This window comes from Thalia democratica, unplaced genomic scaffold (assembly GCF_965202585.1).
Source record: "Thalia democratica unplaced genomic scaffold, ktThaDemo2.hap1.1 HAP1_SCAFFOLD_816, whole genome shotgun sequence".
Lineage (NCBI taxonomy): Eukaryota > Metazoa > Chordata > Thaliacea > Salpida > Salpidae > Thalia > Thalia democratica.
The window spans coordinates 22,069-35,113 of NW_028139782.1; the positions used below are offsets into that span (position 1 = coordinate 22,069).

At 26.1% G+C, this 13,045-nt stretch overlaps 1 pseudogene; it reads right to left on the reverse strand.

Moving 5' to 3' along the window:
- Window positions 1-299: 299 nt before the first annotated feature.
- Window positions 300-10,795, reverse strand: LOC145847106 (alpha-(1,6)-fucosyltransferase-like; annotated as a pseudogene).
- Between the last annotated feature and the right edge of the window lie 2,250 nt (window positions 10,796-13,045).

The window sequence follows — 13,045 nt, forward strand, 5'->3', positions numbered from 1 at the left end:
AAAAATCAAAAGGACGAAAGTTTAAAATAATGTAAAGCTAAAGATAGTATCAAATTGCACGTTTATATTTGTTTATAGTTTAATTCAGTTTAGAAATAGAAGCTTTGAAGATTAAAATTCAAAAAGTAGAAACTAATTTAATGAAGACAGATTGTTTTTAGAATTGCATAGTTAAAAATAAACATACAAGAACTAAGACCATTAAGTGTAAAAAAGTTTGTAATAAATTAAAGTTAACTTTTAAACTCGCAAGCATAAACTAATACGAACTAGTAATTTCCTAATAAGAAAAACAATCATCAAAAATCAGGGTACTTAGGAAACTTCATGGTTCGAAAATTGCTAACAGTTTTAAAAGTGGGGTACCATCCGGCCTTCCTCGTTCTCCTATTTACTCCCACCGACCATCCGTTCCACAAATTGCCCGTCCGCTTGTTCGGCCCCTTGAAAATGTTGGCGTCTTTGTAGTCGCCGGCGCCCCGAATGACAATCTGGTCACCGACCCTCAGCTCGATCTGGTTCGGTCCGTTTGGTTGGTGGTCGTAGATGGCGATTTCTTCGATCATGGAGTAGGCGTAGAGGACGGAGTAGAAGTAGTCGTCATCTAATGAGTGGATCAAGCTGGTCGCATCAGGATGCTTTCCCTGCATTAACTCGTAAGTCATCCGGCAAATCTGACAAAAAGTTTGTTAAATCTGACAAATTGAAAGTTAAACTTTATTTATGTTTCAGTTGAACATTAACTTGTTTATAGTTGTACTTGAAAGGCATCCTTATGAAAGGGCAGTTTCATAAAAAGCGAAAAAGTGTAAACTTTGAGTATCAGCATGAAGCTGTATTAAAAATTAAAATTATACTAACTTGATTGTGATTGTGTGTAATAAAAAAGTATTGCAGTGTGTGAAAAGTAATTAACAAACTACACTGTAGTTTGTTGTTAAGCAGTTGATCATAGGAATTGAGAAAAAAAAGTTGTCAATACTCTTTGGTATTGAGAAAATTGATAAAAGTTTTCCTACTGCTAAGTCATTGATCATAGGAGTTGTGTAAAGTAGACTTAAAAAGTTGTCCGAATTCTATGGTTTTAGATCAGGTTGTATCTGTTTTGTTCTGAAGTTTAGACTGCAGTTTTGACTCTCTTGATTGAAATCTAAATTGCTAAGCACAGTTCAATGTCTTACATTGGAGCTTTTACATCAAATCATTTTAACAAAAGTAACATTTCAGTGTCTTATAGTTGCTTCATTGCAAAAAGTGTAGGGCGTTTATGAATTTATGTTGTTTTTGTAGTACTGATTTCATAGTTGTTTCATTGCAAAAGTTGAATAACTTAAATTTGTTATTGTATTGATTTCAATACAAACTTTTATATATTAAATCTAAACACTTATATTTGAAATTGTGGACTCTCTTTATGTCCCAGTTAACTTCCAGTGTTAATTTAACTAACTTGTCAACCAGGAACCCATCACCAAGCCAGTGCTGACACCGACCCTGGGGATTACCCTGAGAGGTTTCAAGTTAAACATTAAAGTATATTTAAAGTTAACGTGAAGGCATTTTAAAATATAATATTTCGGATAAAATTAAGACTTAGTCTTCATGAAGGTGATTTTAAAAGGATTCGTCGCATAAATACTACGCAAGTGTTACTGATGCTGAGGCTTTATTTTATTTTTTTTTTGTGCAAAATGCAATTAATAAGTTAAAACAAATAATTTAAGTGCAAAAAATAACTGAAAAACTTTGATCGAAAACGTGTTCGACTATATTTGTGTGTTGTAGTGATTTACTACTTTACTTTACATAGTTTACATACTTTACTTTCGCTCTGTAATGTTTAAATGTAAAAAAATACAATTAAAACAAAATTTTTAAAAAACACGTAAATTTTTTGAACTATCTACAGAAAGTTAAATTAACTAAAAAATTTTGGTACATCTAAGATAAAACACAAACTGACTAACATTAGAGGACAGTGTGCAGACCAAATAATTGCAATTGGACAGCATATGTACGTCAGTAACTACCCCAGACAAACTGGTCTGTGTGTATCTTGTCCTCATCTGTGCGGACTGTGATATGTTTGTGTCCCCATAAAACACATAATCCGGATATCTTTTGTTTGTTATTAGAAGTTTATGCATAAATTAAATTTTTATATTTGTTAATTATTTTAGCTAAACTGTATTTTTAGTATCAGTAACTTTTTTTTTTTTTCGTTTTACTAAAGATTGATAAAAAAAATCGAAAACACTTCTAAATCATTAACTTGTCTTAAATAATACTTTAAACAATGTTTTTTAATTAAGGCTCGAAATATTTTACCTCCAACAAAAAAAAATAAAACTTATATAAAACAGTCTTTTGATGACTGCTGTGTTTTCGTTATTAAATATTATGAAATAAACTTAATTTTTAGTACACACAAAAAGTACAACAAAGTGAAACAACAAACACATCCCGTTGCTTTAGATTTTTCAAACTATTATATTAAGTCATTAATTTAACACCCTTTCATAGCATAATAATGCAAATCATTCATTGAATAAAAGCACGGCATTTTTAATCAATTATTCTCAACTGTATGTAATATAAGATTTAGCAGCTATACGCTTGTTAATTTAGTAACATGGGTAATTTACTAAGAACAATAAGTCATCGCAAAAGTTTTAAAAAAGAAATTAATTAAAACTTTATTTAATCGAGTTTTCAATTAACTGAAAACTTAATGTTGATGCTTAAAAAAATCAATGCTAGGTTTGAAACAAGTATACGTAGATAAAATTTTAAGCAAAAGTACTTCACTTTTGTTATAAGTATTAACAGAAAAATAAAACGTACACATATATAAGTTAAAGCTTTAAAAAAAAATACTTGATTTGTAGTACAAAAACAGAAAAACTCTTTTTAAAAGTAGGTTTGCATCAAAATCACATTAAAAACCAACACAAATGTAAATTAACAATTAGCTTACTTTTTTCTTGCTTCTGGAAGTACAGTTGGATCATCAGTTGCCAAATAAACTCTCTTCACTAGTTTGTAGTTTGCAGTTTTATTTCCACTGTACTTTAGTTTTGTTTCGTATTTTTTGTACCAATTTTCAACAGGGGTCATGTATTCTTCTATTTCATATCGTCTCGCGTCTATTCCCAACTTGTCTGTTCTTCTTATTTGAACTCTGTTTTTTTTTTTTTAAACATAAATAAAATTGATTAATAAAAATTTATTCTTTAACAACGATGAGAATGATGTGTTTAATTTTTTGAACAAAAACAGTCTAAAATTAAAATGTTTTTACTGTTCATAAATATTTCATAAATTAAAACATTAAAATTGTTAAACAACTAGTTACTTACAGTTCGTTGAAACAAAAAAAGTTTACACGTTAACTCACCCAACAATTGGGGGGTCCAAAGCTTCTTTAAATTTTTCCAAATCTTTCAGCAGCCACGGTTGCGGTTTCCACAGATAAGTGAGAAGTTGTCCGACCCACCACAAGGGGGGCTGCCGTGCAAAGTGGAAATTGTGGCGTGTAAATCTTGTGGGACGGATAATAGCAGGTTCCTCGGTCTCTTCGGAAAGTTTCCGTTCATCAAGTTCACTATAAGCACTTCTGAGTCTGTGTCTTCACCTGAATAATAATTTATTGTTATTCAAATTATTCGTTTTATTGCTTGAAAAAAGTTGTAGTCGATATAAAATATAAATACAACTGTCAAGCAAACTTAAACTAAATTTGAAGGTTTTTTTTTTTGAAAAAATCAAAAATATAATGCTTAATTTTAAATAAAAATTAATAAAATTTTAATGTTGTGTTAGATTATAATAACTAATAAGTTAATTACTTTTCTTGAAAACTAATGTAATAGTTTTTAATATTAGCTATGAACTTTTTAATAAAATGTTTAATAAACTTGTATATTGTATTAAAGAATAAAGTAGTTGATGATAAGTTAAGAAAAGTTTTTTTGTAATCTATGTAGTGGTAGGGTGTTTTGAAAAGATTTTTACATGAAATTTTTAATTTTAATTAAAGTTAGGTCTTTTTTTTCTGTATAAAGTACTTTAAATTACTTACTTATTGATAAGAACTTCTGACAAATTAGCTGAATTCAACTTTTAATTAGTAGTATATTTTTAGCAACATTTATTGTAACTCTAGTACTTCTAAAATTATTGGAAGTATTTCGAAGTTTTCTGTTTTATGGTTCAGTTATTTTCGTCTTTAATTCATTAAAAATAATTATTTAGTTCACACATATTACAAAATACTTATTCTTTTCAAGTAGTTGTTTTTTTTACAGTTTTTATCTTACTTAAAAAGTAAATTAAAATCATATATTGTGTAAGCATATAAACTTTTATGTTAACGCTACACAGAGTTTAAATTAATTTAAAAAAGTATAAAAAATTGAAGTTTAAAATTGTGATAAGCAGCTTGATATAATCAAGCTTAATTGAATTATGAAGTATTACATACTGTCAAGTTTGAAAAAATTTCTTGTATAAACAAATATTTTTGTTCAATGTATTTTAAATCTAATTTAGAACAATTTAAATTTTAATTAGATTTTAGCATTCAAGTATCACCACCAGAGTATGTTCTTTTAAATAGTGACTTAAAACACGTAAAAGGAATTTTAAGTATTGTTAGTAAGCAATTACTCACTCAGAGGTAATAATAGAAAATATACATGCAAATATCATTTCAACTATGTTGGTTTGCACAAATCTTTTTTCTATCGTTCGGTAAAAATGTGGAACAAACTTCCAAATGAACTAGTATCGTGCAAAAATCTTAATCATTTTCGATTAAACTTAAAAAGATTTGATTTAAATAAAATATTTACCAGTAAAATTTATAAGTGATTAGTTTTGTTCATCTCTTTAGCCATTGATTTGGTGTGTAGTATGTAATTTATTGGTAGTTTAATCTGTAAGCTACACCTTCCTCTTATAGGTTTTAGGTACTTTTCAACTTTGATTTTTGGAAGAGCTATTGTTAATGTGCTTTGGGCTTTAGATTTTGAAACTATTGGATACTCAGTTGATTCCTAAGCAAGATTTGTGAACTGTTGCTGCCACATTTTTGAAGTGATTTTTGACTGAATTTGCCGTCATAACGAGTGGAAAATAGTAGCTGAGATCAATGTTCTGCAAGATGAAGACAGGTTCTGAAGATTTGACAGAAATGCTTGTTACAGGGATTTGTTGCTTTGGAACGTATAGTTGCAGATTGGTGACTTTGGAACCGTTGAATATTTGGTTGTGAAAGTTTTAATTTATTCAGTTTGTATTTAATCACTGTAATTTGTTTTTTCTTTTTATGTTAGTGTCTTTCAGTTTAAGTGGCTTAGGTTTTAATGCCTAGGTCCTTCGTTGGACAATAAACTTAATAATAATAATAATAATTTCATGCTTAAGACATTAAACTAAAAACAGTGCTACAGAACCAGTTAATTCGTTTTTTTTTTTTGATTATAAAAACTTTATATATTGTATACAAAAATAAAACTAAAAAAATAGTCCCAAAAAAAGCATACTAGTTCATCTTTTTTATTAACAGAAATTTTAATCAAAGTTAAACATTCTGTTAAAACAAGTTTTGGTACAAAAAAAGTTTACAATAAAATTCTAACCGGTCCAGAGTTGTGGCTTAGCACCCCTCACATGCGTGCAATTTCCACTGACGTTCTGGAACACCGAGGACCATCCCTGGTCGCTGTACCTGCTCAGTATTGAGGGGTCGACCACTAGAGTGCGTTGTGTCTTATATGCGATCATGAAGCAGTAGAGGAGCCAGTGGATCTGACAACCGGATCCGCATCCCTGATTCGTCTGACACACCAACCGTTTCGCATGAGTGCAGTCTGAAGGGTTCTAAAATTAAAATATTTAATAGTTTAAAAAATAGTTTAAAAATAGTTTTAATAGATTTAAAAAAACAGTTTTAAAAAAATTGAAGTATCTTTTTTTCTTTAAAAAAATTATGTTATCTTTTTACTTATTTGACCAAACTTTGACAAAATTACTAAACAGACTCATTAAAGTTTTATCTTTTATTAGTTTTTTTATACAGACTAATAGCAAGTTAAAACATGTATATACTTGGTTTTGTTAAGAAGCTGATCAAGTACAAAACATTTTGTTCAACTTATAAGCATTTTTTAATAAAATTTTATACATTCTACAGTACTTGATAAAAAATCATTGGTGAACATAACCAAATTTTATATTCTTCGTAGCAAATTTAGTGTTGGCGTAATTTAAATAAATTAAACAAACTTTTTTTCAAAACTAATTTAGATAAAAATTTAGGTTTTCTTAATATAACTTTTTTATTCTAATTCGAAAAAAGTTTGTTATGACAGAAAGTTTATTGATTGACGTTTTTTAAACTTTGCTTATAAAATAAAAACTGATTTACATCAAATTTAATGCTTATAGTAAATTAAAGTTCTCTTTGTTATTATCGAACAAATTTTAAGTTAGAGATTAAAACTTTGATAGTTAAACACCTTAAGAAAAGTAGAAAACAACAAATAAATTAAAAATAGAACTTGTTAACAGTTTAGTAGCAAATTAACAAACTTGCAAATATTCTAGCCGTTTTTGAACGAGATTACTTAGCGATTTAGATTCCTTATTTATCCAATCAGCATTAACTTCTTGTAAATTTTCAACATCAATTTTCGCAGCTCTGTAAAAATTTCATTTCTATATGACTTATTCATTACACACAATTTAAACTAAAGAATCGGTGAACTTATATTGTTAAAAAAACGGTTTTACAAGTTTAATTATGTAACTTGTTTGGTAAACTAAAATATAGTTAAACTTGGTGCGGTAGTCTTTAATATTGATAAAGTTAAAAACAAAATTTAAATATGTTAAATTATAATAAGTGAAATGTGGTAAAACTAAATAAACTTTAACGCCTACTTAAAACTTGGTATTATTTTATTTAAAATACTTCAAGCATTAAAATCAGTCAAACTGGGAATTTAAATACAAACGCAAATAGTAGTTTTAAGATTCAACGAATTTACATACCACCGCTATTTATCTATACTTTAACTTTTTTTTTCATAACCAAATTTTAAAATAACAAACATTATCTGTTCGTTGAATAGCGTCATAAATCCATCATCAAGTGTTTTGTTGTGTTTGCTTACAATTAAATTTGATATTTCAATAAAGTGATTGTAAATTTTTCGTTTGAGATTTTCTTCTTTATAAGAAGGCTTGTGATGTTCAACTTGACTTTTTAAATCTGAAATATATAGTTTACTTAACCTTATAACAATATCTAAATGATTAAAAACTTAAAAATTAACATTAATAAATCTAATAAACCATCTTTATGTTACAACCATCATTTTAGCTTAAATTTAAAACAAAAATTTTAATTTTTTCATTAAGTTTTACGGAAAAAACTTTTTTAATGGCCTTAAAACATTTAATTACTTTAACTTATCTAATTTTTCAAAGTTACTTTGTTTAATCTATTATGTATTTAGAGTTAACCATTTAATAAAATGGTCGTCTATTAAAAAATATTAAAGAACATCTGAAGTTAAATTTTTAGATACCTGTAGATATATAGTGCTTTTGTTTATAACAAATAAATACGCTACATTTCAAAATCAAAATTAGTATAACACCCTAAATTACATTAAAAGTTGTGACATACTATTAACTTAATTTTGACACTATTAGCAAAACTACAAGAACTTTATTTTGCCTACATAACGTAATGTTTATGCGTATAAATAATTTATAATATGCTAGTTTATAACTAATTACTTTTAAGTACATTTATATTTTTTGTTAAGTTTTAAATTAACAAATTTCTAAGTATAGTTTATTATACATACTTCCAAACCAGTTATACTAAAATAGCATAATAGGCGCTACTTTTACTACTATTACGAACGTTATATATATTTAACTTAATATACTTTGATAAACTTATTGTACTTTACACACTTTAAATCCATCAAATTATTTTCAAAATGTTAATTTAATAAATATTTTCAAAGGTTTGAGGTAAATATTCGAACTCACAGAGTTTGTATAAATGAATCTCTATTAGTCTATTTTTATTTTTTCAAAACTTTTGAAGCTTGTAAAATATATTCAAAAGACAAAGGTATTAGCTTTTTGCAAACTTTTCAAATGACAATGTTTGTATAAAAATAAAAAAATATAACAAACTTTTGTTAAAAAGTGCTTTATGTATAATTTAAAATAGAGTAGGTGAAACTTTTACATGCTCTAGTAACTGCACAAGTTACAATTATTTACGCTGATTAACTTTTGAAAGTACGTTAGGATTTTCTAGGCTTAAATAAAAGTTAACTAATGTTCTCAATAGAATAGTTTTAAAAGCTCCAGATACATAATAAAAAAGTTTTATTTAAACAAAAATATGTATGTATGACAACTCTAATACGTGTAGCAAAAATAAGTCAGAAGTTTTAAATATTGACTTTTAAAGTATGACCTTAGTTACATTTTGATAAAAAAGTTTAACACCGTCGAGCTATCGATGGATTTAATTATTTTATTCAAATTCAGATAAAATACAGAACAAGGTTAAAATAAATTAGCTGAAACTGCTTTCCTAATTATCCATTTCAATCGTGTCTTTATTATACGTCATAAAAGATGTCAAACTATTTGCACCAGTGAACTTTTCACGCAAGAATAATGTTCCTATAAAGGTGACAATTTAAGTCATTTTTCTGAAATTTGATCTTATTTTATTCAGGTGATTTAGTTTATGTTAATGAAGAAAAAATAAACTCTTTTGCTCGGAAGTATTTTAATTTTTAGTAAAAACTATATGAGAAGTTAAATTTTTTTTATACTATAAATCAATAATAAGTGTTTAATAGGAAAAGCATGTTCAAAATGTTTGTAAAACGTAGGTAGACTAAAAAAAGATTAAAGAAATAAAAAACTTTACCACAAAAAACAAAAACAACTACATAGATTAGGGACTGACAACACCCATGAGGGTCCGCCAAACATATACCTCTGGCGCACGATGTCTGTTTGATCTTGAAAACAACTTAGCGAAAAAATGTTGAGAATTTTTTGAAAGAATACTTTTTGAGTTATTTTAAAATAAATTTTAAGTTTACTTTACAGAAGTGCTTGTTTAAAAGTTATTTGAAGTTAATTTTCCTTTCAAAGTTTAAAAATAATAACACTCAGCCAATGAAGACTTTTTTCTTTTAAATTACAAATGTGACTCACAAAAACTAAAAAGAAATTAATTTATTAATGCAAAATATAATTATTACCTATATTTTTTTTTTACAAAAATTGATTCCAAAATGTTTATTTAACTGAACTTTATATAGATACGTCATGTATTTTTCTAAAATTAAAATCTTATAAAGAAGTTAAAAACTTGTTATATTAATAAGTTCATTTCTTTAAAAAACTTTCAAACCTTCGTTTTTTCTTTGTAGATTCAAAATTTCTTGTTTGGTATTTTGTTCGTTACTCGAGTCTTCATTTATCTTCTGCTCGTACAGATCGATTTGATTCTTTAAATCTATTTTATAATGTGCTATGAGTGATTAATGAAGTTAATCTGGACATTATAAATTAGCGTAATTTATAATTTAAGTATAAGAACAAAAAGTACTGCGTTTGCAAAATACTACTTACGCAAAATATAAACTTTTGTTTAGTTAAATGTATAACTGCTTTTAAATCAAATGTTTTAAAATGTTTTTGAACTCAAAAAAAAAACTGTTCTTTTATTTTACAAGAAAAAACTTCGAACTTAAGTTAATACTTTTTAACAAGCTTGGTATAAAAGTTTACTCATTTATTTAATTATTTTCTTAATACTTAATAGTTAAACTAAATTATCCATCAAAACTTTGAAAGTAGAAAAGTAAACTAACTATCAAACAGGAATGACTTATAGTTAATAAAAATTACTTGAAAAGTTTACTTTATGCCTTTTTATACTCATAATTTACAAGAATTTTAGCTCATAAACCTCTCGACTAACAAAAACTAACACACTTTAAAGTTAAAAGCAAATTTCAAAAATGTATATTAAGTAGTAGTCGTGTAACCTTTAAAAATTTTTGCATTGTTAGTTAATTCTGTCTCTTTTTCATTTTTATTTAGCAAACATTGGTCTAGTTCTCCTCTTAATTTTGAAAAACTTCCCTTTGAATCTTTTAATTCTGCTCTGAAAAATTTATAAAATCAAATGTTTTTACTTAATTTTTCGTAAAATCATAATTATGAAAATACACATCTCAACTATAATAAATTATGTTATCAAAAGTAAGAAAAATACAAGTAAAAAATATAAAAATAAAGTTTTAAAATAAAAATAAAAATTTTAAATAAAAATTTATTTTTGTTTACTTCAAACAATAAAACATCATTTATAGCCAAATTGAAGATTGAAAACAGGAAATGAATAAAAGTTAGATTTAATTAGTTCGTAAAGTCAAAAGCTAGTTAGTCGAACAAACAAAGACGAAAGTTAAAAAGGTAAAACTTTTTCAGGCTTTGTTTAACTTTGAATTACACAATTACAATCTTTTAATTAAAATTAAGTTATACTATTGAACTATTTTCAGCATCGTTTTTAAGCCTAACAATGTACAATTCGTTTAAAAAAAGGTAGTATCTTTATTATTATGATAATATAAAACTTCAATTTCTTCACTTCTTCTTTAAGACTGTACACTAGCTGATTATACCCGTTAGTTTCTTTATAATTTTCCACCAAGGTTTTGTGAAAATCCATTCTGAAAAGTTTAATTTAAGTTTAAACGTTTAAATAATTTTGAAAGTATTGATTAATAGGAGTACTAGATAGACACTGTAAATCAAAATTATTTCAAATTTAAAAAGATATAAAACTTAAAAAGAAAAAAAATATTTTTAAAAATTGTGGAAATCATATGATATAAAATTTTATAAAACTATTTTGATTTTATTCTACTATGGTTCTGTGCTTTAAAACAAATGAAAAGAACATTAATTTAGTTCAGAAAATAAAATACTCTGTCATTAAAAACAATTAGACTTGTGGTTAAATAAAAAATACTTACTTTTCGTCGTTTTAACACTTTCAGTAGTAGTATGTAAAACTGAATTATTTTATAAAAGAAGCGTTTAGTAAGTAAGAAAGGATTTAAAAAAATATATATTTTAATAAATAAATTATTTTACTTGTTTCTACTTATGAACTCTGAATTGTGTAGTGATTTTGATAATGTTTAAATACGAATTTTAGTATGGTTTTTAAATAAACACTTATTATAAATAAACATATTCCAAATCATATACAACTAATTAATACTAATAAAAATTTTATTTGTGCTATTTATTTGATTGAGTACATTATAAATAAGTTGTAAGTTTTTAGATAAAGCAGATTTAGTATATATTATAACAAACTTTGCAAATAACCTGTTTTCATAATTGTTTGAAATATAAAATATAGTTGTAATACAAAGCAATAAAATCACAATGAAAATTCCTTTCAAGTTTTCCATTAAGAATTGTCAAGAAATATGTCTAGAACAAAAGTTATTGAAATATTTAGACAAGTAATTAGTTAAAATTTTGTAAAAAATCGAAGTACACTTATTTAATCGCTAATATTACTGTCTTTAAGATAGTTTTTATAATTTAATAAAGAATAAAAATCAAAAAATATTATTTTATAAAAATAAAAGTATAAAACAAAGAATTAAAATGACAACTGCATTTTATTTTTGTTGCAAATTAAAGAATTAATTACAACTGCGTTAGTAGCATATTTTACATAATCTGACATAATTACGCATTAAAAAACTGGTTTATAAATATGCAGTAGTTTAAAGCTAAAAATAAACCAAATAATGACTAATAATTTAACTAAGTTTTCTTAAAAAATAACTTGCTGAAAAAATTAGACTTTAACATAAAATATTTTGAACACCTTTTTTCTTTCTCTTGTATTTTTTTCTTCAGTTTTAACTTCTGAACATATATCTATATAAAAGATGGGTTTGTGTAGAGAAAGTTTTGCAAAATTAACCTTTAATTTGGTTTATTTTTATCCATCTAATTATTCAATTTTTTTTGTGATTTATATTTAAATATAAATGAAAATACTTTTAGTTTATTTAATAAAACTATTTTTTGTATTAACTTAAAGACAAATAAAAAAGCTTGCATTTTCGGTTAACCGTTTTCGAGTATTAGTTATACTAAAACGTCTATAAAGTGTTCATTGTACATTAAGATTCTTCAAAATAAATAAATAAAAATCGGCCCGCGATTTATTTTACAGGTTCCAAACGATTTAAAATAATTTTTAAAAACTGTTTGTAGTAAAAACTTTGAATTAAGCTCTAAATTTGATAACTACTAACTGCTGGTGATTTATTATTGCTTGTATTATTAAATTTGTGGTTTAGTTTGTAATTGTATGTCGATTACCACTAGTGATGTACCGGACCCGGATCCGGATTTTTTTTTTAAATTAGAATCCGGCCGGAACCGGGTCCGGACTTTTTTTTCAAATTAGAATCCGGCCGGAACCGGATCCGGACTTTTTTTTTAAATTAGAGTCCGGCCGGAACCGGATCCGGACTTTTTTTCAAATTAGAATCCGGCCGGATCCGGATATCAGACAAAAATGGCAATATCCGGCCGGACCCGGACCCGGATAGTGAGTCCGGTACATCACTAGTATTAACTAGCCTGAGTCCGAGTGAGGTTTTTAAAAACTGAAAAAAAAAGAACTTTAATCTAATAATAAGTAGAACAGCTAGCCACAAGGTTTACAAATTTAGGTGTTATTTACAATTAAAAATCTGAAATCAAGTTCTTGAACAAAATACACTAGAAAATTTAAAAATGTTGAAAACTGGATCAGCTCAAACCCATTCAAAATCTAAAAGAAAACTAGCCTGAGTTTTTATAAAAAACTAAACTAGCCTGAGTTTTTATAAAAAACTAAACTAGCCTGAGGCAGTCCAAGATTTTCTAAAATTCCCAAAAA